The sequence below is a fragment of the Rhinolophus sinicus genome, chromosome 1 (genome assembly GCF_057876585.1).
Source record: "Rhinolophus sinicus isolate RSI-liver-muscle chromosome 1, RSI-T2T, whole genome shotgun sequence".
Taxonomy (NCBI): Eukaryota; Metazoa; Chordata; class Mammalia; order Chiroptera; family Rhinolophidae; genus Rhinolophus; species Rhinolophus sinicus.
In genome coordinates this window covers 124,450,073-124,472,696 of record NC_142501.1, presented here as the reverse complement: position 1 = coordinate 124,472,696, position 22,624 = coordinate 124,450,073, and the positions used below count along the sequence as shown (strand labels likewise).

At 38.7% G+C, this 22,624-nt stretch overlaps 1 protein-coding gene and 2 pseudogenes across 15 annotated transcripts in view; 1 reads left to right on the top strand and 2 right to left on the bottom strand.

The window, feature by feature from the left end:
• The window catches only part of KIAA1217 (KIAA1217 ortholog), a 753,165-nt gene that overhangs the window by 355,219 nt on the left and 375,322 nt on the right, over positions 1-22,624 (bottom strand). The gene's annotated exons all lie outside the window — the stretch shown is intronic.
• Positions 4,485-5,116, bottom strand: LOC141570010 (large ribosomal subunit protein uL6 pseudogene; annotated as a pseudogene).
• Positions 20,812-21,651, top strand: LOC109459583 (AP-3 complex subunit sigma-1 pseudogene; annotated as a pseudogene).

The window sequence follows — 22,624 nt, the reverse complement described above, 5'->3', positions numbered from 1 at the left end:
ATCCAGTTTCCAGACCTCTGCCCAATTACAATCCCGGAAAGCAAAACCTCTGTGCATTGGATCGTTTTGTCCCCATTACTGAAGGAATCCTTAGGGGACTCTTGAACAATTTCTTAATCAAATAATTATTTCTGAATTTTACATGCTGGCACTCCTCAGTGACTGCGTGACAAAGATTAGTATGGATGACTAGACAAGTTTTGTGATCTCCTGAATACTACAAAACAAAGATTGCAAAGTGGGGGAAGGGACAATTTTTCCTGCAAAAATGTGGCTATTGCTTTCACATATGCTGTAATTTATATTACAAAGACAATTACAATTCTGGAATGACTTTAAAAATTATTTATGCTGTCATAATTTAATAGTAAAATTAGCCTTTTCTCATAAAAATCCTAGTACATACACCTACTTGTGTTATTATTTATTTTATTTTTAAATTAATATACAAAGGGGTGGCTGGATGGCTCAGTGGGTTACAGCGCAAGCTCTGAACAACAGGGCTGCCGGTTTGATTACCACATGTGCCAGTGAGCTGCTCCCTCCACAACTACATTGAAGACAATGAGCTGCCGCTGAGCTTCCAGAGGGGCGGCCGGATGGCTCAGTTGGTTAGAGCATGAGCTCTCAACAACAAGGTTGCCGGTTCAATTCCCACATGAAATGGTGGGCTGCAACCCCTTCAACTAAGGATTGAAAATGACTAGACACAACCAGACTGAAGGACAACGACTTGGAGTTGATGGGCCCTGGAGAAACACACTGTTCCCCAATATTCCCCAATACAATTTATATAAAAAAATTAATATACAATAAAATTGATGTGTGTGTGTGTGTGTGTGTGTGTGTGTGTGTGTGTGTGTGTGACTTGAACAGTTCTATGAATTTAAACCCATGTATAGTTTCATGTAACTGCAACCACAACCACAACCAGGATACCTAAAAGATCCATCACCCATTAAAATTCACTCTTGCTGTCTAGTTGTAGTCACGCCATCCCTGATCCTTAACCACTGATGTTCTGTCACTATACTTTTGTCTTTTTAAGACTGTCATATAAATGGAATCACGTATTAAGTAAACCTTTTGTCTGGCTTCTTTCAATCAGCAGAACTACTTTATGATTTATCCAAGTTTTTGCATGCATCAAAATTTCATTTCATTTTATTGCTGATGACTATTCCTTGTATGTATTTATCACACTTTGTTTAACCACTCACCCTTTGAAGAACATTTGGGCTGTTACCAGTTTTGGGAGAATATGAATAAAGCTTTTATAAGTATTTGTGTAGTTTTTATGTGAACACAAGTTTTCATTTCTCTAGAGTGAACAACTGGAAGTGGGATTGCTGGGCTATACTGAGTGTATGTTGAACCTTATAAGACACTGCCAAGCTGTTTTCCAGAGTGAGTTGCTATAGCATTTTGCATTCTCTCCAGCAGTATATGTCTCACTTGCTCTGCATTCTCATCCACACTTAGTATTGTCAACATTTTAAATTTTATCCTTTCTAAAAGGTGCACAGTGGTATCATGTAAGGGCTTGCATTTTCCTAATGACTAATGATGTTGAACACTTTTTCATGTGCTTATTTGCCATCCATATATGCTTCATGGGGAGGTATTTGCTCAAGTCATTTGCCTATTTTTAATTTTTTTTTTGTATAGTTGAGTGTTAGGTGTTCTTTACTCATTCTGGATACCAGTCTTCTGCCAACTATGTGATTTGCAAATATTTTTCTCCCAGTCTATAGTTTGCCTTTTCATTCCCTTAATAGTGTTTTTAGCAGAGCGTGTTTTAATTCTTTATTAAGTCCAATTTTTAATAGCGGTTATCCTTAGATTTTTTTCTTAATTTCTTTCTATAGTTCTGCATTTTCAAATACACATTAAGAATACATTACTTTTCTATTTTAAATTGTTATTTAAAACAAAGCAAAGTGTTCTTTGCAATTAAAAAATCCCAACAGAATTCATTTGTGCATTTGAAAGAACTGCCGAATATGAACTGACATGTCTACTTAAACCCTTGTTTTTTAAGACCATGAGTAGAAAAGGAGTGTTTTTAATAAGATGTTATGACATCATAATAAGGGAGTAAACAGATAATTAAGTCTTAATGCTTCATAGTCACTAGGATGAATAGAATATTTTTCTGCTGCAACCTTCCAAATGCAACATACTGTCCTTACTGTTTTCAAGTTCAGGCTTGGCACATCCTGGTAGAGTTATAAATGGCTTATAATACTCTACATAATAATATGATTTTCCTCTGTTTTAAAATGGCATGCTTACAAGATGAACTCAGTTCATAACAATTTAAAACAAAGTCTGGGCAAAAAAAGTGTTGGCTCTTGGCCCACCTGTGTGGCGCTAGACATTTTGAGAAATACAGGTTTGCTCAAATGTTGTGTGGCCTTTCAAAGAAGGTGTAGGTGGAGCAGAAGAGAATGCTATTTGCAAAGTGTTCTTCTCTGTTCTGATTCACCATTGGGAGAGTGCGCTCCTGAGCGCTGAGGGATGCTCTGCTGCAAGCCCAGGCGTCTGCAGTCATCAGGTCTCAGCAGGATTTAGTCAGCAACCCGCCTGGCTCCTGGGGCAGACAGAGAATTCCCCACAGCAGTGACAGTGAAATTGAGTCTCTGCCATCTTCAGGTAGCCTCCAATAGAAGCACGATGACAGCAACATTTTTACTTTTGTAAAGAGATTAATGTCAGTGCTCTCTCAAATGTGATTCTGAGTGATGCATTTTACCAGTAAGTCAGAACTTACATATTAAATGAATGCTTTCCCTGTGAAAGGAGTTATCTTATATTAATGGTGCTGTCATCACTCAAGCCACCATTTGTACTCCACTTGGGACCCTGACACCAGAGTTTATAGCACATTTAAAAAATATCTTCTCAATGGTGGCAACATTTTGACCTTTAGGGTAGGCTGAATGATTTCATAAGCATCAAAGAATGAATAATAAAGATAATTCAGCTTTTCTCACGTCTAATTTCAAGGGCCAGTCAGTGTCTCCTTCTTATGGAAGGAGTTAAGTGTTCGGCTAACATTTTCTAGAAAAACCAGGATCAAAATACATTGCCATTGGTGGTGGTGGTTTTCTTTGTAAATAATAACTTGAGATTCTAAAGTTAGGAGGCTGTTGCCTTGTATTATTATAAACTCATTAAAAAGACTATGGAGATAATAAATACAAATCACAAAAGTATTTTCAGCAATGGTAGAATCATCAGTATATATTTATAACCTTCCAAGCGGAGTATTCATTTGACTGTGTTCTGATATATCTGTTTCTTCTTTTCTTTAAAAGCAGCCTGCATATTTTATAGTCACAGTAGGTGTGTACAAGGATTCTGTGACCTATAAAATATAAATATTGGATAAAGGAATTCATATAATGAAGACTTGCTCCTTGAAAGGCCCAAATCTTTTAAATTTTAAAATTTTGAATAGATCTTTAAAACATGTATTCCAGTGTTCTCCCCTGCCTCTTTTATAGTAGAGGCTTCTGGACGTAATTTATCCATTTCTTGTTGACTCAGAATTATCTTTGCAAGCTTAAGTTACTTATGATGCTTGCAGACTCCAAAAACTATAGCACAAATACAGATAGGCTCCAGAGCATATGGAAATGCAAACATTTTTTTGTCCCTACTTTGAATAGATCCATATTACTCTTTTATTTATTTATTTAAAAATTTTTATTGGGGAAGGGGTACAGTGTGTACTTCCAGGACTTTCTTCCAAGTCAAGTTGTTGTCCTTTCAATCTTAGTTATGGAGGGTGCCGTTCAGCTTCAAGTTGTTGTCCTTTCAGTCTTAGTTGTGGAGGGCGCAGCTCAGCTCCAGGTCCAGTTGCCGTTGCTAGTGGCAGGGGGCGCAGCCCACCATCCCTTGCGGGAGTCTAACTGGCAACCTTGTGGTTGAGAGGATGCGCTCCAACCAACTGAGCCATCCGGGAGGCAGCTCAGCTCAAGGTGCTGTGTTCAATCTTAGTTACAGGGAGCGGAGCCCACCATCCCTTGCCGGACTCGAGGAGTTGAACTGGCAACCTTGTGGTTGAGAGCCCACTGGCCCATGTGGGAATCGAACCGGAAACCTTAGGAGTTAGGAGCACGGAGCTTCATCTGCCTGAGCCACCAGGCCGGCCCCATATTACTCTTTTAAAAATAATTCCTTTGCTTCCTTTTATCTCCTCCTTGTAATGGGCTCTCCACCCTTGCTTGTTCCTACTCACATCTTCTACTCCCAAGCTCCCTCTTTATTTGTGTCTTCTATACTCAGGGAAGAGTAACTAGAATGTCAAACATATTAATATCGTGTCCAAATTAAGTATGTAGTCTTTGAATTATAAACTGGAGAGGAGTACTATCTCATGTTTTCAGCATGAAGGTTGTAATAATGTCTACACTGACTGCCCAAAGACCATTTTTCCCCCAAGATTAATACATGACTTTTGTTTCTTCTTTAAAATATCACAAATAAGTCTGAGGAATCACTCGACATCTTGGCGTTTCTGTAGCTGGACAACTTAGATCTGATTCATCAGCCTGATGAACTGTTCCTTTTTCGGAAACATAGATACCATCCCCAAATTTTCTGATATTCTTGTTTTTAGATGTTGTGGCTTGTTGAATCAAAGCAGCTGAATTTGATACAAGTTCAATATCATTTCCTTCAAGAATATAATTAATTCATCTTTCTGAGCTTGAGATACTGAACAAGCAACACCTGACCTCATCCGAACCCTGCAGATGTATTTTCCACCCAAGAAACTTTGGATTTCAACAAGAGAACCATTCTCCTGAATGACCACATTGATGGGGAAGTGAGCACACAGAGACCTAATCTCATAATGGACGCCCAGGGTAACACCCTTGATCATGTTCTGTACATGACGACAGATTGTGCGAATAATAGCCAGTTCCTTTCTATTTCCCTAGCATTTGTCAACCCGGAGCCTCTTCTTTTTCTTTCCATGGAGACTGAGTTCTGCATTGATGTGACTGAAGTCCCTTCACAACAACTGTGTGTCCCTGCAGAGTGATGTCCATGTTTTCTGGAATGTCCATTGTTGATTAGTCTGATTGCTGAGAATGGTCTTCATCCTTGCAGTGGATGTGGCAAAGAGCTAAAGACCATTTTTATTTCCTTTTCTGTTTTGGCTGAATTTTGGATAGATGACACTTCTGATCATAGCCTATAGATAAGTGAAGTGTCACTGTAAGCCCATTTGATGGATGGATAAACCAAGGCTCAGAAAGCTAAACAGCAGAGCTGTGACTAGAACCCCTGTCTCCTGACTGTTACCATTCCTTTCTACCTCCAGGCCTTGGTCCATGCTGTTTTCAGTCTCTGGGATGCCCCACCTACCCACAGCCACCTCCATGGCTGCATGGATATGTGAAGTCTCAGGTCTCTCCCCTCTTCCATCTCTGCCCTCCTTAAAAGCCTGCGATTGCATTAGAATAACATTCATACTCTCTGGCTTGCACACCTCCTTTCCACTCTCCATTTTCCTCCTGCCTCCCAGACTACCTTAAAACACGGAGGACTTGTGACCTGCAAACTCAGCCCCACCCAGTTCCTGAACCTGTCCCACCCAAGGCCAGCAGACTCAGAAATGCTAAAGGTGGGTGTTTCGCACCCTAAGCTCAGTATTGAGGGGATATAAAGACCCACTGGCCTACAGCTTCCCCCACTGCCCCCCACTTCCACTGATAGCTGGGTCCATGAAACAGAGCACCTTTTGTAGCTTCCGGATTTTTTCTCTAGTTCAATCACTGAGATGGGACCATAACCTGAATTGCATCCTGCTTATCAGGCAATCTCCATCTTCTTTCTCCCCTTGAAGGAAAGGGAAGGGAGTTGGCTTTTCCTGGTCCCCAAGTCTGAGCCAGGCACCAGGCCGAGTAATCTGTGTGTAGACTGTATTATCATATATTAATATTAGCAAGTTGTAGATGAGGAAACAAAGGCCATGAGAAGTCAAATTGTTAGAGCTCACAGAACTGGTGTGTTGGACCTGCCTACCTGAAAAGAAGCTTTTCCTATCTATACAGATTTGACGCCCAAACCTATCCCAAGATGAAATGACTGCCTTCCAGTACAACTTACTGAATGTATCATCCCGCTGCCTACAATTCCTTGTTTTCACACTCTACTTATCACATAGCTCCCCTTGGGCACCAACCTGGTCTAACTGGATAAAGACTAGTGCCCCCTACCTGGTTGGACCCTGTGAGGGAGACATTCATCTACCTCCTTTGAAGTTCAGCCCAACTCCAAGGTTCTCCTTTGGCCCTGGTCACCTGCCTCATCCTTGATTCCTGCCTTTTCTGCAGACTCCCTGCTGAGATTCCCAGCACGCCTTATGCCTTTCACTCAAGCTTGAAGCCAGCACTTTCTACCTTATTTTCCATTATTGCCCCATGCTTGGCTTCAGCCAAATGGAACTAATTGCTACTCTATATGCATCTGCTATATTTTTCTGTCTCCTTGCCTTTTTTTTAAGACAATTTTTTAGAACAGTTTTAGGTATACAATAAAATTGGGAGGGTGGTACAGAGACTTCCTGCAAACCCCTGTCGTCACACGTGCATAGGCTCCCCTATTATCAACATCACGCACTAGAGGGGTACATTTTTTTTTTTATCAAAGATGAACCTGCTTTGACATGTTTTTTGCTTTTTTGTGTGGTTTGCTCTGTGAGAAATGTCTTTAACAAGCTCCATCAGCCACCTCTCCTCCTCAGTCCATCTCAAATCTCTGCACATTTAAATTCCCTTATCTTTAAGGTTTGGTGCATATTCCTTCTTCTCCATGCAATCTTTCCTTAGGTACACTTCCACTCCAGCTAGAATTAAGCTCTTTATATCTGACCTCCCAGAGCACTTTATTTGTACTTCTCCTGGGGCACTTCACCAGAATTTAAACATGAATGAAACACTGAACAGATAAGCTATATCAGCTAAAGTAAAAAAAAACACATGATTTTAGGCTATCATTGTGCCTTTAAGGCTGATCAAAGGGATTAGCTCTCCCCCTGCCCCCTCATGAAAGCTCCAGCAAAACTGTAACTTTTCTGATCATTCCTAATTAAGAAGTTAACATTCACTGTTCATTACAAAACACAGTCCCAGTCCAGAAATTGGTGTGCCCAGCCCAATACTAAGCCACACGTGACCCATCATGCAAAGCTAATACTTCTTTCCTATCTCCCAGCCAAAGCTGCCTGTAGGCAAGTTGCTGTCTTCTACAGAAAGAGTGTTTTTGGCTTCCTCTATCTTTCTCATTCCCATCCTCTTTCACTCACTAACCGCTGTTTCTGACCAACCTCCTTTCCCTCAGTTGAAGGGAGATCAGAGGGCTAAGAAAGATCTTTTTGACTAATAGAATCATAAGAGTGTGGTCAATATTTAAAGTCAACTCTTTCTAAGACCACTGTAGTTTGTTCTTCAGAGGTTTTCCCCTTCTGAGGTGCTCTCCTGACTGGCTGACTCAGGCAGTGCAGCTCTAGCGCAGCCTGTTGCTTCTTCCTCAGCCCCGGGCATGTAGTGGTCCATCTCCAGCTGTTCTCTGCTGACATCCTAACACCCCTTCCTCCAGGTGGCCATATTGGACTGAATCTAAGATGCCTCCAGGCATGCTTTTACTAAACAAATTCAAGAAGCAGGCTAATTTCAACTTTGCAGCAACTTTCCTTTGCTTCTGCCATCAGAATAGCTAGTCAGTCATGGCATATTCTCTGCCAGATTTCTTAGAGGGAAAAATCAGTCTCTGTGTCCCCTCTCCCAACCTCAGGGGATAGGTGTCAAGTTCTTAGAATGGTCCTGTTGAAGTCAGTCTTACTAGAATTTAGGTGAGGAGGCAGACAGAACCCAAGTTCTCATTTTTAGGGATATGGGTGGAAAACAGCATGATTTTTTTTAAGTTAAAAAAAAAATTTAAATAGAAATTCTCCTCATGAAATCCTCTCTCAACTTTCACTCTCAGGGATCTTTTATAACTTCTTTGTAGTTGAGAAAGTTTAGATTATAAAATCCTTTGTTGTTTTTCTTTGAAAATATGCACCTTGATCTGGTACCCCACTTTGAAATTTCATATCTATTAGAACTAGAAGCTTCGGTAGAAACTTATTTAACATCCTGTTAGACAAGCTAGAACATAGCTAGTTATACAAACAGCCTAAAGGAGACTGTATACTGCCTGAGGGCAGAGACAATATCTGATTCATCTTATTATCCTTCACAGCATCTAAAATTGAGCACGCTCTCTAACAGATAACACGTGCTATAGCTTCCTGGAATGGGCATGCTTGGGCCTGTATTTTCTTATAGCTACTAGCATTCAGAACCAACCATACGGCTATTTGCACATGCCAATTCAAAACTATTGAAGATGTGACAGAGAGTGGTCTGTTGTTTATCAAATCCTGTTTATTTTTCCTTCTAGCAACCATCTATGTTTCATTTCTCAGTCTTCCTTGCAATTAGTTCGGTGAAGTCATAGGATTGAGTTCCAGCCAATGGGATGAGGGGAAAAATGACATCCACCGCTTTCAGGTCTGGTCCCAGAAGACCTCCTGGGAAGTCCTCTATGACTTGCTCCCATTGGTGGGTTGAATGTAGCGAAGGCAGGAGCCTTAGAAGTAGCAAAGCCACACATTGTATGTTGCCTGGGTCCCTAAATGACTGCGTAGAGCACAGCCCTTGCATTATCCTCACCCTCACACCATTGGACAATGTTGTAAGTTATAAACACACCTTGCTAGTGATAAGCCACTGATATGTGGAGACTGTTTGCTATAAAACGATGCCCACTGACACAGAGGACTAGATTCTAATAACATACCCATACAAGTAACCGAGGGAAATTCTCCCAGGAACAATTTTCTCAACTCTCCAGAGAAAGTGCCAAAAGTGTATTTCCCTGAGTTCCAAGTAACGTGATATATTTCTTCCTGTGACAGTCACATGCCTCCACCTAAAATATAAGTCTCATTGCTCTTTTTAGGTTAAGTGATTTCATTTTTAGTTAAAAGAAATGAATAGCACAATTATTTCCTTCTTTGATCATCTTCTCAGAAAGAACAGCCTTGTAGGCTTAGAATTCATTTTTAATTAAAAAATTGTTACTGGGTATGAAGGTGTGGAGGGGGCATAATTATGAAATGCTAACTTAGGGACTTGGCCTCTTTTCCAAAGGTCTGCAGATCAGGATGTGGTAGGATGAATTTTTGGAGTAGGAAAAAGACAAGTTCATTCAACCATGCAAATTAAATTACAAGACTTGGAATCATTATTTCTGTGAAAATGTGATCTCCATACTGTGTTAGTTCTGACATTCTTTTCAGATTTTCACCACTTGGCCTTTAAATAACATAGGATCAGTAAAATGTCTCTGGCAAAAGATGATGTATTAAACTCCAAAGTTAAATTTGAACATCTTTGCTTCAGTTTTCCAAAATTAAAAATACCTCAAATGAAATACCATGTAATCAAAGAACAAGGAACTATTATTGACAAGTGTGAAATCCAGGTCTATGGAGCTTAAATTAGTTTCCATATCCACCTTGAATCTCAGTGTGTTATCCTATTTTTAATAAAATATAAGGAAAGTGATTGCATATTTTCTACTATTACCTGTTTCCATATTCAATAACACTGAACTATAATAATTGTTTATGTTTTAACTAAATTTATTCATGTAATAATCTAAAGATATATATTCTCATTTCTCTATGAGAAAGAACTGTTAGGCTGTCACATCAGTCTTGAAAAACGAACTTTTTTATCTTTTAGGTATACCGAGACAAGATGGAAGCTTGCACCCATAGATTAAAGGACTTCAGTTTAAAGAGTTGTGACCACCAGTTGCTGCATTGATTTCATAATGGCCTTTGGTATTATTGAGGTAACCACAAAATAACTGGAGGTCTTATAGAAAAATTGCTGGAAAAGTTGATGATGATGATTAATCTTGTTACTGAAAACATATTCGAATGACAGTAAATTTAATGAGAACTTACCACATGCCAGTCACTAGGTGCAAACAAAAGTAATTCCAATGGAATTTGTTCTGATTTTTCAGGAGCAGCTGAATAATTGTCTGTTTGGGGTAGTTCCTGGATGTTTATTTCTTTGTAATTTACAGTTCTTAAAGTACAATGCAGGAACTCAGTGGTACTCAGCCACATCTACGTTTGAGGTATACATGTGCTAGAAGTTCATTTAGGAAGTTGGATACCACCACCATCATTAACTACTGTGATATTGATCATGCAAATTAAAGGTTCATGAATTCATACAAGCTGCTACAGGACATGAAACCTGGTAACTGCCTTAAAGTAGTCTATAATTTGGTATCCAGCAAAATAATGAAACATTAGCCTTCCCAATGCATGCCAATTACACATTCTTTTATATAGGAAATAAGTGCTGCTTAAGTTATAGAATGTCTTTGAAGTCATAACACTTTAAATAACCCAATAATCCCAATCAAGGGAGTTTTTATTGAAAGGTTGAGTTATAACTTACACACTGAAGGCAGAGGGGGTGTGAACAGAAACATTTTTGTGTGACAGATGGAAGCAGAGAATGATCGACAAGTTTCTAAAATAGTCTGTAGATGCTAAGGACACAGACCTATTGGAAAGGACGAAGGAGGCAGAGGGGTCAGAAGTAATATGGGAAAAGGTGTATGGGCAGAGACCCATGAAACCTGTGATCATGAATGTGGACCTGATTAAGACTAATCATGAGCCAGTGGAATGCCACGAAAGAGGAAAGCAAGCAGAGCTTAATGCAGAACTAAGCACTGGATGACCAATCCGGACAGGATGAAAGGAAGTTCAAGCCAAGTGTCCAGGGATGGGAAAAGGGTAGTTATGAAGTAAGCGAGACAGAGAAGTAGGAGCGATAGGATACAGATACTTAGGACAAGGAATAGTAGTACCAATAGTACCAATCATATAGTAGATAGTTGTTTAAAACCAAGGTCAACAATGGGACTGGGGGAAAATATCAGTTTTAGAATAAAAAATTAATGATTATATAAAGACATTTAAAGTATTTTTATTAAATATGTCTTCATAGTCACTCATGCCCCTTAGCAGTATAAAGTCTATATATACCAATAACCAAATGAGACCTCCAAGTGCCTTTTCAAACATCAATGTTGAGGTATTAGAGAAGGAGCGTGATCCCTCCCGTGGGCCCCGGGAACTTACTAATTTTACTTTACAATTGTTAAATTGTGTTTTGATTAGATAATAATCTACGAATAAAGCCAACAGGAGCAAACGTATAACTGCTACTTGATTTCAGTGCCCATGTTTGCATTTATGATCTTGCTGGCAACACGCAGCACAGATATAATAGGAAAAGGATGCATCCGAGTATACACACACTGTAAAAAGATTCTGCATATATTTTTTCAACTTATTTCAAACTCAAAACAAAAGTTTACCCACTATTTACTGATTTTTAGTGACCTCATGTGTCTGACATTTTGAACAAATACAATAAAGAGGTAATGACTATGAGTTCTTCATTCTGCTTCTCTAAGCCACTTGTAAGAGAAGTGTAAGACACATAACTGAAAGTTTACATTACAAAAACAAAGATGTCAGAAATCCTAAGGCAGAAACACACGTATCAGGGTGCTCCCTGTATTTCTGATCGGCTCGATATGGCCCTCCTCCAACACTTCATCTCACTTGACCTCAGGCACAATGAGACTGCTTCCCTATACATAGAGGGCAAGGTTGACTTTACTTGAAGAATGTCCTCAGACTAAACTTTAAGCAAAGTAGGGTTAATTCAGATTGTCATGAAAAGGATTATCTTGCCTTTCAGGGCCAGGTCAGTGAGTGCCTTAGCTATGACAGCTTAGGTAATAACACCAAACATGCAGTGTAATTTGGCTAAGAATTATTAATGCCTTTTACGAAACTATTAGTGACTGTTTCATCTCAAGACTTTGGCCCTAGCTTTTCCTGGTTTAAGCTTGATAAGCTTGGAGCTTGAAGCTCTGTCTTAATGGGTTGTGGAAGACCGTGTTCCATTTCTCCTAGGACTTCATGCTCATTAGTCACAGAGGCCAATTAAAAGCTTTGTTAGAGTACTGTTAGAGTACTGGAGGAATGCACCACAGCACACGGAGAGACCCGGAAGCCCCTTTCACATATATCATGGATGAATGAGTCTCTGTGGCATGGCAAGCCACACGTCAGTAGATCATGAGCATGAGCAGACAGGACCAACAAAAGCAGCACAAAAATTTCGAAGTCAGCACTTTCTGGAGCCAGCCCTTTTCATTCCAACTGATAAGGATTTAGACATTTTGATTAGCCTTGCAGATCTTAGTCATTTTAAATGACAAACACATTACAATTATTTTTAAAGGCAAGTTATATAATCTAGGGGACAGCCCATGCTTGATAATTTTCTAGAAATGATTAATGGACCCTTGTATATCTCTCCTGTGACCATGAGGGGTCAAGTTGAGGTTAACATCCTGGCAAACCACTTAGGATCTAGAAGAACCACTATTTTGGTAGGGATTATTGCCATTGTAAACCACTGACAAGGGCTTAAAATGATAATTCTTAATTAAGAAAATAAAACAACTCAGCATCTGTGCTCTGATCTTGCAGCTAACAACTGACTGCACCTCAATCCAAACACAGAATGAAATTCAGCCAAGAGATGGATTTATTTTTGTAATATTTTGTCTTAGATATTTAATCTAAAATAATGTGGTGAGGCTTCAGAAATAACTTTGGGTATCAAGTGTTGAAAGAATATTTTCTCTATTTTTTTAAATGAATCTTTTGCTTTTATTTCAACTGTGTCCTATTACTGACTTATTATTAACTTGTTGCTTCCAAAGAGAATTTTGAGGGAAAAATACCTCAAAATTATAGCCTGTTCAAGGGAAGTAATAAAAACTTCCAAAAGTGTATATTTTGAAACATATCATGTTTACACAGCAGTCAATAATTAACTGTCTTTAATCAAATAAATATTTTGTTTGGTAGCGTACTCTTTGACGTGTCATAAAAATTATATGTGGACAAATCAGATCAAGAAATATTAACAGAAAAAAAAAGTTGAATACAGTCCACTTCGTATCTATGAACTTGCTAGGGTGCCATGGTGAGTGGTAGAGAGAACTAAAGAGTATCCTGAAGAGACCGTGTAACATTGATACCTAGAATTTGGTCACAAAGCTACACACAGGCTATACGATTTACTGGGAAATATCTCAAATTAGAAAAATCACAGAATTCTAGAGCTAGAAAGAGCTTAGGGTTTTTATTAAAATCTTTTTAGAAAATGTTGTCATCCTGATCTCTCAATAAGGAAAAGCAAAAGACATTTGTTCTATTTCTGAAAATATTTGTTCCTCTACAGCACACTCGAAAATTTTCTCACCGTAGGATACAACCCCACCCTCCCCCGCAACCTGTTGTTCTCAACACACCAGGCTGTGGCTGAATTTATTGGAGAAGTTCAAAGGAATGTAATTCCACAGCAGTTATATAGCAAAACATTCCAGGTTACATTAGTTTAATAACTTCCAAGCTGATTTTTGAACATCCTACATTTCTACAGAAGCCAGCAAAGAAACTTTGCATGGGGAATATGATTTGTGAAATTCTTAGGCTTCTTTCTTAAAAGTCAAAAGGGCCACAGTAGGACTTCTTGTTCTGAAATTTTTCTCAAGAAAACCTGAAAACTCTACCACTACAATTGCTTAGAAATAACAGATAAAAATACATCATTCTTTCACCTGCATGACTGAACTTGTAATAAAAGAGAGAGAGGGAGTAGAGGGGAGGAAAGAGAGGACCAGGTGTAAAATATGGGGATCTGAACAGCAGTGTGGTAATGGCACAAACAGATACTGACCTGCATTAAGGGGGCTGATGGAATTCAGTAACCTAGAAACTTGGATTTAAATTCCTGTGTAGGAGTAGGGGACATGTGAAACTGTCCCAACAAATGGAAACAATAATGAAGCCTATCTGCCTATAGCTATATACAAAGTGAAGAGAAAAAAATAGTATTCATTCAGAATTTATATCCAGGGTTATGTGTGGCCCAGGAACCACTAAAATCAAGAAGTTAGACTAAGAATTCATCCTAGGACACTAAGCCAAAATAAATGCAAAATATCTCTGATGGTCAGGCCATATCTATTCTGGCTGCATATTTTTATGCAGTATTGCCCACTGATAATAAACCCATAACCCTAAATTACAAATCACACAAAGAAACAATTCACCAGAAGAATGATATCACCAGATACAACAAATAGAATATTCTCTGAAATTTAGGAACTTTAGATAAATGAGGAAAATAACAGATTATTTTTAACATAAATTTTAAATGACTAAGACTAAAGGGAATACAAACTGCATGAAAAGAAAACCACACTATTAAAATAATAGACCCTCTAGAAATGAAAGTGATAGCAATTGAATGAAAAACCCAATGGACAGGTGAACAGCTATTATATGTAGTTGCAATTGAACAATCAATGGTCTGAAAGACAGCTTTAAGAACATAACTCAGAATGCAGTACAGTGAAATAAAGGGATAAATATAAATTTAAGAGACAGAGAGCATAAAATGAACAAAAAAATGCAACGTGTCTAATTTATTAAAGTTTCAGAAAGAAAATACAATTAAGAAGCATTAATATTCAAAGATATATAACTGTATATGTCCCAGAGTTTATTAAATATGTGATTGCTATGATGTAAGAAGAAATCAAGATAAATAAAAGACAACTCCACAATCAGATATACCGGAGTGGAACTGCGGACCAACAAAGACAAAAGAGATCTTAAAAGCAACTATAGAAAAAAGTATTCTATTTATCAAGGGTAACAATTGGACAATAGCAGACTTATAAAAAGCTAGGATAAGAAACAGAAATAAATATTTTAGAATAAGATAAACAACTGCCAAAGTACAACAATATGACCAACTAAATTATTGTTTGACTATTGAGGATATTTGCCGATTATTAACAGAGATATCCTAGAAAACCAAAAATTGTGTTACTTGAAAAAAATCAACTAATAAATACATAAAATTCTTGTAAGACTTATTTAAAAAGAGAGAAAGGGAAAGAGCAAATGTCTATATTACTATGGAAAAGGGGGGCATAACTACAAATAAGGCAGAGATTTTTAAAAGGTGAATACAAAGAATGATTTTATGTCAATGCACTTGAAAATCCAGTCAAAATGGTCAATTCACGTTAAATGTAATTCACAATTACTCACGAAGGAAGAGAAAACCAGATTAATAATGAGAATCACTAAAGTAATCACTAAATCACTAGTTACACACACACACACACACAACAGCCCTAGGATTCTTTCAGACAAGTTCTATTAACTTTCAAAGTGAAAGTAATTCTAATCTTTATAACCTTTTCCATAAAATATAATAACTTGCTAATCTTTTTAATTTATAAAAAGATACACTTGATGTAAAGTCTCATTTATGAATGTAAAACTTCTAAGTAAAATACTAGCAAACAAAATTTAGAATGAAGATTTAAAAAATTATCATAAAGTAGAAGTTACCCTAGATAGGATGGTTTAATTTTAGAAAACATACAATTCAGCAATTAGCACATAAAAAGAGAAAAACCATAAATTCACCTCAATAGATGCAAGAAAATATTTGACAGAATTCAAAATAATTCCCTGATAAAACCTTCAATCAAACAAGGAATAGAAGGAAACTTTCTTAATCCGATAAAAGATATCATCCACTGAAAACCCAAGAAAATATAGTACTTAATGGTGAAAAGTCAGGGGCATTTAACATAAAAGCTGGGACAAGACAGTATGCCTGCTGTCAATGCTTCTATTTAACATTGCACAGGAGGTCCTAACCATAATAGCAAGAGGAGAAAAAGAAATAAATATGTAAATATAACTAAATAAAATATTTAATTTATACTCAATTAAATAAATCAAAATAAAATATAAACATTACAAAAGGATGAAAAGAACTGTCATTATTTGCATATATAATGATTATTTATTTAGCAAATCCAAATAATATACAAACTCTTAAAACTAATAAAGAGTTCAACATGGATGGAAACAAGAATTAAAAATCTATTATGGGGCCGGGCCAGTGGCTCAGGTGGTTAGAGCTCCGTGCTCCTAACTCCGAAGGCTGCCAGTTCGATTCCCACATGGGCCAGTGGGATCTCAACCACAAGGTTGCGAGTTCAATTCCTCGACTCCCGCAAGGGATGGTGGGCAGTGCCCCCTGCAACTAAAATTGAACATGGCACCTTGAGCTGAGCTGCCATTGAGCTCCCGGATGGCTCAGTTGGTTGGAGCGTGTCCTCTTAACCACAAGGTTGCCGGTTTGACTCCCGCAAGGGATGGTGGGCTGTGCCCCCTGCAACTAGCAACGGCAACTGGACCTGGAGCTGAGCTGCGCCCTCCACAACTAAGACTGAAAGAACAACAACTTGAAGCTGAACAGAACCCTCCACAACTAAGATTAAAAGGACAACAACTTGACTTGGACAAAAGTCCTGGAAGTGCACACTGTTCCCCAATAAAGTCCTGTTCCCCTTCCCCAATAAAATCTTAAAAAAAAAAAAAAAAAATTATTATGTTTCTATGAACCATCAGCAAATAGTTAGGATATTTCAGAAAAAAATTGACAATAAAAATAAACCACTTCAATAATAATTATAAAGTACCTAGCAATGAACCTAACAAAAGCATGGAAGATTTTTTTCAGGGAAAATTATAAAATATATGGAGAGACATGAAAATAAGCTTATATAATGGAGAGCTAGATTATGTATGTGAAGGGGGAGACTCAATATTTAGATGTAGAAATCATCCCCCAAATAATCTATACATTCAATGCAATTAGAACCAAAATCCTAACATTGGTTTTCATGTAACCCAAAATGATGATGCATATACATTCATATGGTAAATATTCAAGAATAGGCAAGATATGTTTGTGGAAAAAGAGTGAAAAGGGGTTCATTTATTATAAGGTTATAATAATTAAAACTGTGGTATTATTTTGTAATATAGACATGATGTATTATATACATATGTGTAATATACACATGATGTATTATCATGTGTATATGTACACTTGAAACCTATGTAATTTTACCAACCATTATCACCCTAATACATTTAATTAAAAAAAAAACAAAGTGGGGGCCAGCCTGGTGGCTCAGGTGGTTAGAGCTCCATGTCCCTAACTCCAAAGGCTGCCGGTTCGATTCCCACATGGGCCAGTGGGCTCTCAACCACAAGGCTGCCAGTTCAATTCCTCGATTCCCGCAAGGGATGGTGGGCTGTGCCCCCTGCAGCTAGCAACAGCAACTGGACCTGGAGCTGAGCTGTGCCCTCCACAACTAAGATTGAAAGGACAACAGCTTGACTTGGAAAAAAGTCCTGGAACGACACACTGTTCCCCAATAAAGTCCTGTTCCCCGTCCCCAATAAAAAATCTTAAAAGAAAAAAAAGGGGTATTATTAGAAGATCCAAGATGGAGTAGATAAACCCTGTGCTTGCCTCATCCTGTGAACACATCAAAATTACAACTAAATTATAAAACAATCAACCTGGAGAAGCATTTGAAATCTAGCAGAACAGAAGTTTTATAACCAAGGATATAAAGAAGAAGCCACGTTGAGACTGGTAGGAAGGGCAGAGATGTGAAATGGGCTGGCCCCAAACCTCCACTATGGCAGATGAAAATTGGAAGGGCTATCTGGGCCACAGAGGTTCCCCATGGAGAAGCACGGGACCCCAGCCCCACACCAGCCTCCCCAGCCTGGAGTACAGGTGCTGGGAAGAAGAGCCCCCACAACATCTGGCTGTGAATAACAGTGGGGATTTTGACTGTCCAGGTGGGATGGAAAACTGAGGGAAACCCAGACATCCTCTTAAAGGGTGCACACAGACACTCACCCTGGGTTCTGGCAGAGGGACGGTGACTCTGGAGGCACTGGAGACATATGGGAAGAGACTGAGTTGTGTAATTTTAGGGCAAGGACTGGAGGGACAGTCCCTATTTTCCCTGTGTGTGGCCTTTTTTTTAATGTAGCTGGCCAGCCGGCAGGCCCATCTTTCCTGTGTTGAGACCTACCCCACAGGCCAAATCTGAATCTGATTGGCCTGGTGAGCTATACTGTTCCACTCTGCTGACTCACTGAGACCCTGCCTCACCCAACTTGCATACCACAGGAAGCTTTATCAGCAACTGAACCTTATCAGAGCCAGCAGGTAGCAGGAGGCCTCGGAGTGTCCTGGCTTTTTGTGGAGCTACCCTAGACCCAGTACTGGTGGCAGCCATTCTCAGTTCACAGTGTGGGCTCTCCCACATGCCTCCAGATACAGTACAAGCAGTGGTTCACTTTGTAGCTCCTACCAGGTACTCCTTGGCCAGTCACAGGCATTGGGTGACCTGGGCCTGCATGGGAGCCCCTCCCGAGAGGCCCCAGAACAAACATACTTGGAAGTTAGTTTCAGACCACAGCAGAACACCACCCAATTAGCCCTATAAGTAGCACACACAAAGGGTGGTCTCAACAGGCACCAGAGCCCACTGGGCCGAGTCCTACAACATGGGGTAAGCTCCCCACACAGCAGCCCATAAGCTGTGGATGTGGGCAAACCCCACAGCCAGTCAGCCTGAGGGTCAATACCAACTATTGACATGCTAACAGCAATCAAGGCTCAAATATAACAGGAGGCCACACACAGCACACACAAGGGATACTCCTGGAGCACCCAGCTCAGGTGACCAAGGAGACTGTGCCACTGAGCTTCATAGGATACCTACTAAATAAGGCCACCTGGCCAAAGCTGGGAGACACAGCAGCCCTACCCAATACATAAAAACAAGCAGAGAGGCTGCCAAAATGAGGAAACAAAGAAATACATCCCAAATGAAAAAACAGGATAAAACTCCAGAAAAAGAACCAAACAAAATGGAGGCAAGCAACCTACTAGATACAGAGTTCAAACAATGGTTATGAGGACGCTGAAAGAACTTAGCGAGAACTTCAACAAAGAGATAGCAAGCATAAAAAAGGACATAGAAACCATTTAAAAAAACACCACAGTCAGAAGTGAAGAGTACAGTAACAGAATGCACTAGAAGAAATCACTAGCAGACTAGATGAAGCTGAGGATCGAATTAGTGATTTGAAAGGCAAGGTAGCAGAACACAACCAATCAGAAGAGGAAAAAGAAAAAAGAATCAAAAAAATGAGGAGAGTTTAAGTGACCTCTGGGAGAACATCAAGTGTAACAACATTTGCATCATTGGGATACCAGAAAGAGAAGAGAGAAAGCAAGGGATTGAGAACCTATTTGAAAAAATAACGACTAAAAACTTTCCTATCCTGGAGAAGGAAATAGACATACAAGTCCAGGAAGTGCAGAGAGTCCCAAACAGGATGAACCCAAACAGGCACACATCAAGACACATTATAAAATGTTAAAGACAAAGAGAGAATCCTAAAAGCAGCTACAGAAAAGCAGTTAGTTACCTACAAGGGAGCTGCCATAAGACTGTCAGCTGATTTCTCTGGAGTTCTTTTATTTTTTATTAATTTTGCTTTTTTTTAAAGAGGGCACAGCTCACAGTGGCCCATGCAGGGATCGAATTGGCAACCTTGGTGCTACCAGCACCATGCTCTAACCAACTGAGCTAACTGGCCACCCCTCAGCTGATTTCTCAATAGAGACTTTGCAGGCTAGAAGGGATTGGCACAAAATATTCAAAGTGATGAAAAACAAGGACCTACAACCAAGATTACTCTACCCAGCATAGCTACCGGTATCATTTAAAATTGGAGGACAGATAAAGAGCTCACCAGAGAAGAAAAAGTTAAAGGAGTTCATGACCACTAAACTGGTATTGCAAGGAATGCTGGAGGAATTTCTTTAAGATGGAAAAAAAAAAGATAAAAAATATGAATAAAATGGCAATAACTACCTATCTATCAATAATTGCTTTTATGTAAGTGGATTAAACCCACCAATAAAAAACACAGGGTGACTGAATGGATAAGAAAACAAGACCCTTACATATGCTGCCTACAAGAAACTTCAGATTGAAAAACACACAGACTAAAATAAAGGGATGGAAAAGTTATTTCATGAAAATGGAAACAAACAAACAAACAAAAAGCTGGGGCCACAAAACTAATACCCGACAAGATAGATTTCAAAACAAAGTCTGTAACAAGAGACAAAGAAGGACCCAGTGATCCCACTTCCTGGCATTTATCCGAAGAAACTCAAAAGGCTACTTTTAGGGAACATGTGTATCCATATGTTCATGGCAGCATTGTTTACAATGGCCAAGATGTGGAGGCAGCCTAATATCCATCGATGGAAGAATGGATAAAGAGGAGGTGGTACATGTATATAATGGAATATTGCTCGGCCATCAATGGGAATGGGTTCTTGCCATCTGTGGCAGCATGGATGGACCTGGAGGGTATTGTGCTGAGTGGAGTAAATCAGACAGAGAAAGACAGATACAATGTGATTTTGCTTATATCTGGAATCTACGGAACAAAATAAACAAATGAAAGAGAAGTACACTCATAGATACAGAGAACATTTTGATGGTTGCCAGATGAGAGTTGGGGGTGAGTGAGAAAGGGATAGGGATTAAGAAGTACAGATTGCTGAGGTGGGGAAGGATCGCCAGTGAGACCTGAGGCGAGGCCCCCAGCGCCCACCCGGTCCGCTCAGCTCAGCCATGATCAAGGAGGTCCTCGTCTCCAAGTTGTACCAGCCTTACAGTGAAGATACACAACAGCAAATCATCAGGGAGACATTCCATTTGGTAGCTAAGAGAGATGACAATGTTTGTAATTTCCTAGAAGGAGGATTATTAATTGGAAGATCTGACAACAAACTGATTTATAGACATTATGCAACATTATATTTTGTTTTCTGTGCCGATTCTTCAGAAAGTGAACTTGCCATTTTAGATCTAATTCAAGTATTTGTGGAAACATTAGACAAGTGTTTGGACAATGTCTGTGAACTGGATTTAATTTTCAATGCAGACAAGGTTTGCAATATTCTCGCAGAAAGGGTGATGGGGGAATGGTACTGGAGACCAACATGAATGAGATTGTTACACAAATTGAGGCACAAAATAAACTGGAGAAATCTGAGGCTTAGCGGGAGCTCCAGCCTGAGCTGTATCAGCTGTAAAGAATATGAACCTTTTATAAAACTGAAAACAACAAAGGAACAAGACAAGCAAATGAAGAAACAAAAACTCATAGACACAGACAATAGTTTAGTGGTTATGAGAGGGTAAGGGGGGAGGGGGGTGGGAGATGAGGGTAAAAGGGATCAAATATATGGTGATGGAAGAAGAACTGACTCTGGGTGATGAACACACAATGGGATTTATACATGATGTAATACAGAATTGTACACCTGAAATCTATGTAACTTTACTAACAATTGTCACTCCAATAAACTTTAATTAAAAAAAAAGAATACGAATCTTTCTGAGAGCCGAAGAAATATTAACATTGGTAACATCAGTATGAAAGTGCCAAAACCGCCCTCTTTTAAATAAAAAATTTAAAAGGCCACTCCCAGGTAAAAATCCAGGGGAAAAGTCATGTATGTTTACCATTCAGTTGTTTACCAAAAATAGAGGAGGAGAGTCTTAACTTTTGCTCTTGGATTTAAGTCAAGGTACTGTATAAAAGCTGTGTAAAATCAGTATGGTGGTTCAATATTGCTTTTCTTGCTCAGTGATGTTGAAGAAATTGAGTAGTTCTGGAGTGATTTTGTCTTTCTTTTTTTTTTTTCTAAATTGCTTTCTGATGCCCACCTAAGGCATGCCTCTCTATATATTGGCTACTACTGTATGTCGAAAAGTGTTTGAGACATTTCTTTAAATTATGTACAACCCATAATGTTGATGTTTTGTATGGATCACAGATGCAACATTCCTTAATGCTTTCTGTTATTTGTCACAATTGTTTTTTAAAGAACCAAGTATGTATTGCATGAAAACATTACGACCCTTTTCTCTTAGTTTAAATAAACTCAAAGGTAACTGGATTTCTAAAGAAAAAAAAAAGAAGTACAAATTATTAGTTACAAACTAATCATGGGGCTGTAAACTACAGCAGAGGGAATATAGTCAATAATATGGTAATGACTATGTATAGTGCCAGGAGGGTATTAGACTAGTCAGTGGGATCACTTCTTGATTTATATAAATGTCTAACCACTGTGCTGTACACCTGAAATTAATATAATATTGAATGTCAATTCTAACTGAAAAATCAAAAAGGGGGTTGAAATCTCAAGGGGAATAAGAGGTCCAAATTTCTAAGTAATAAACAAGTAAGTCACAGGGATGTAATATACAGCATAGGGAATATAGTCAATAATATTTTGATAGTGTGGTACAGTGTCAGATGGTTGCTGGACTTACCATGTTGATCACTTCTTTAGGTATATAAATGTTGAATAATTATTGTGTACACCAGAAAATCATACAACATTATATGCTAACTATATTTTTAATAAAAAGT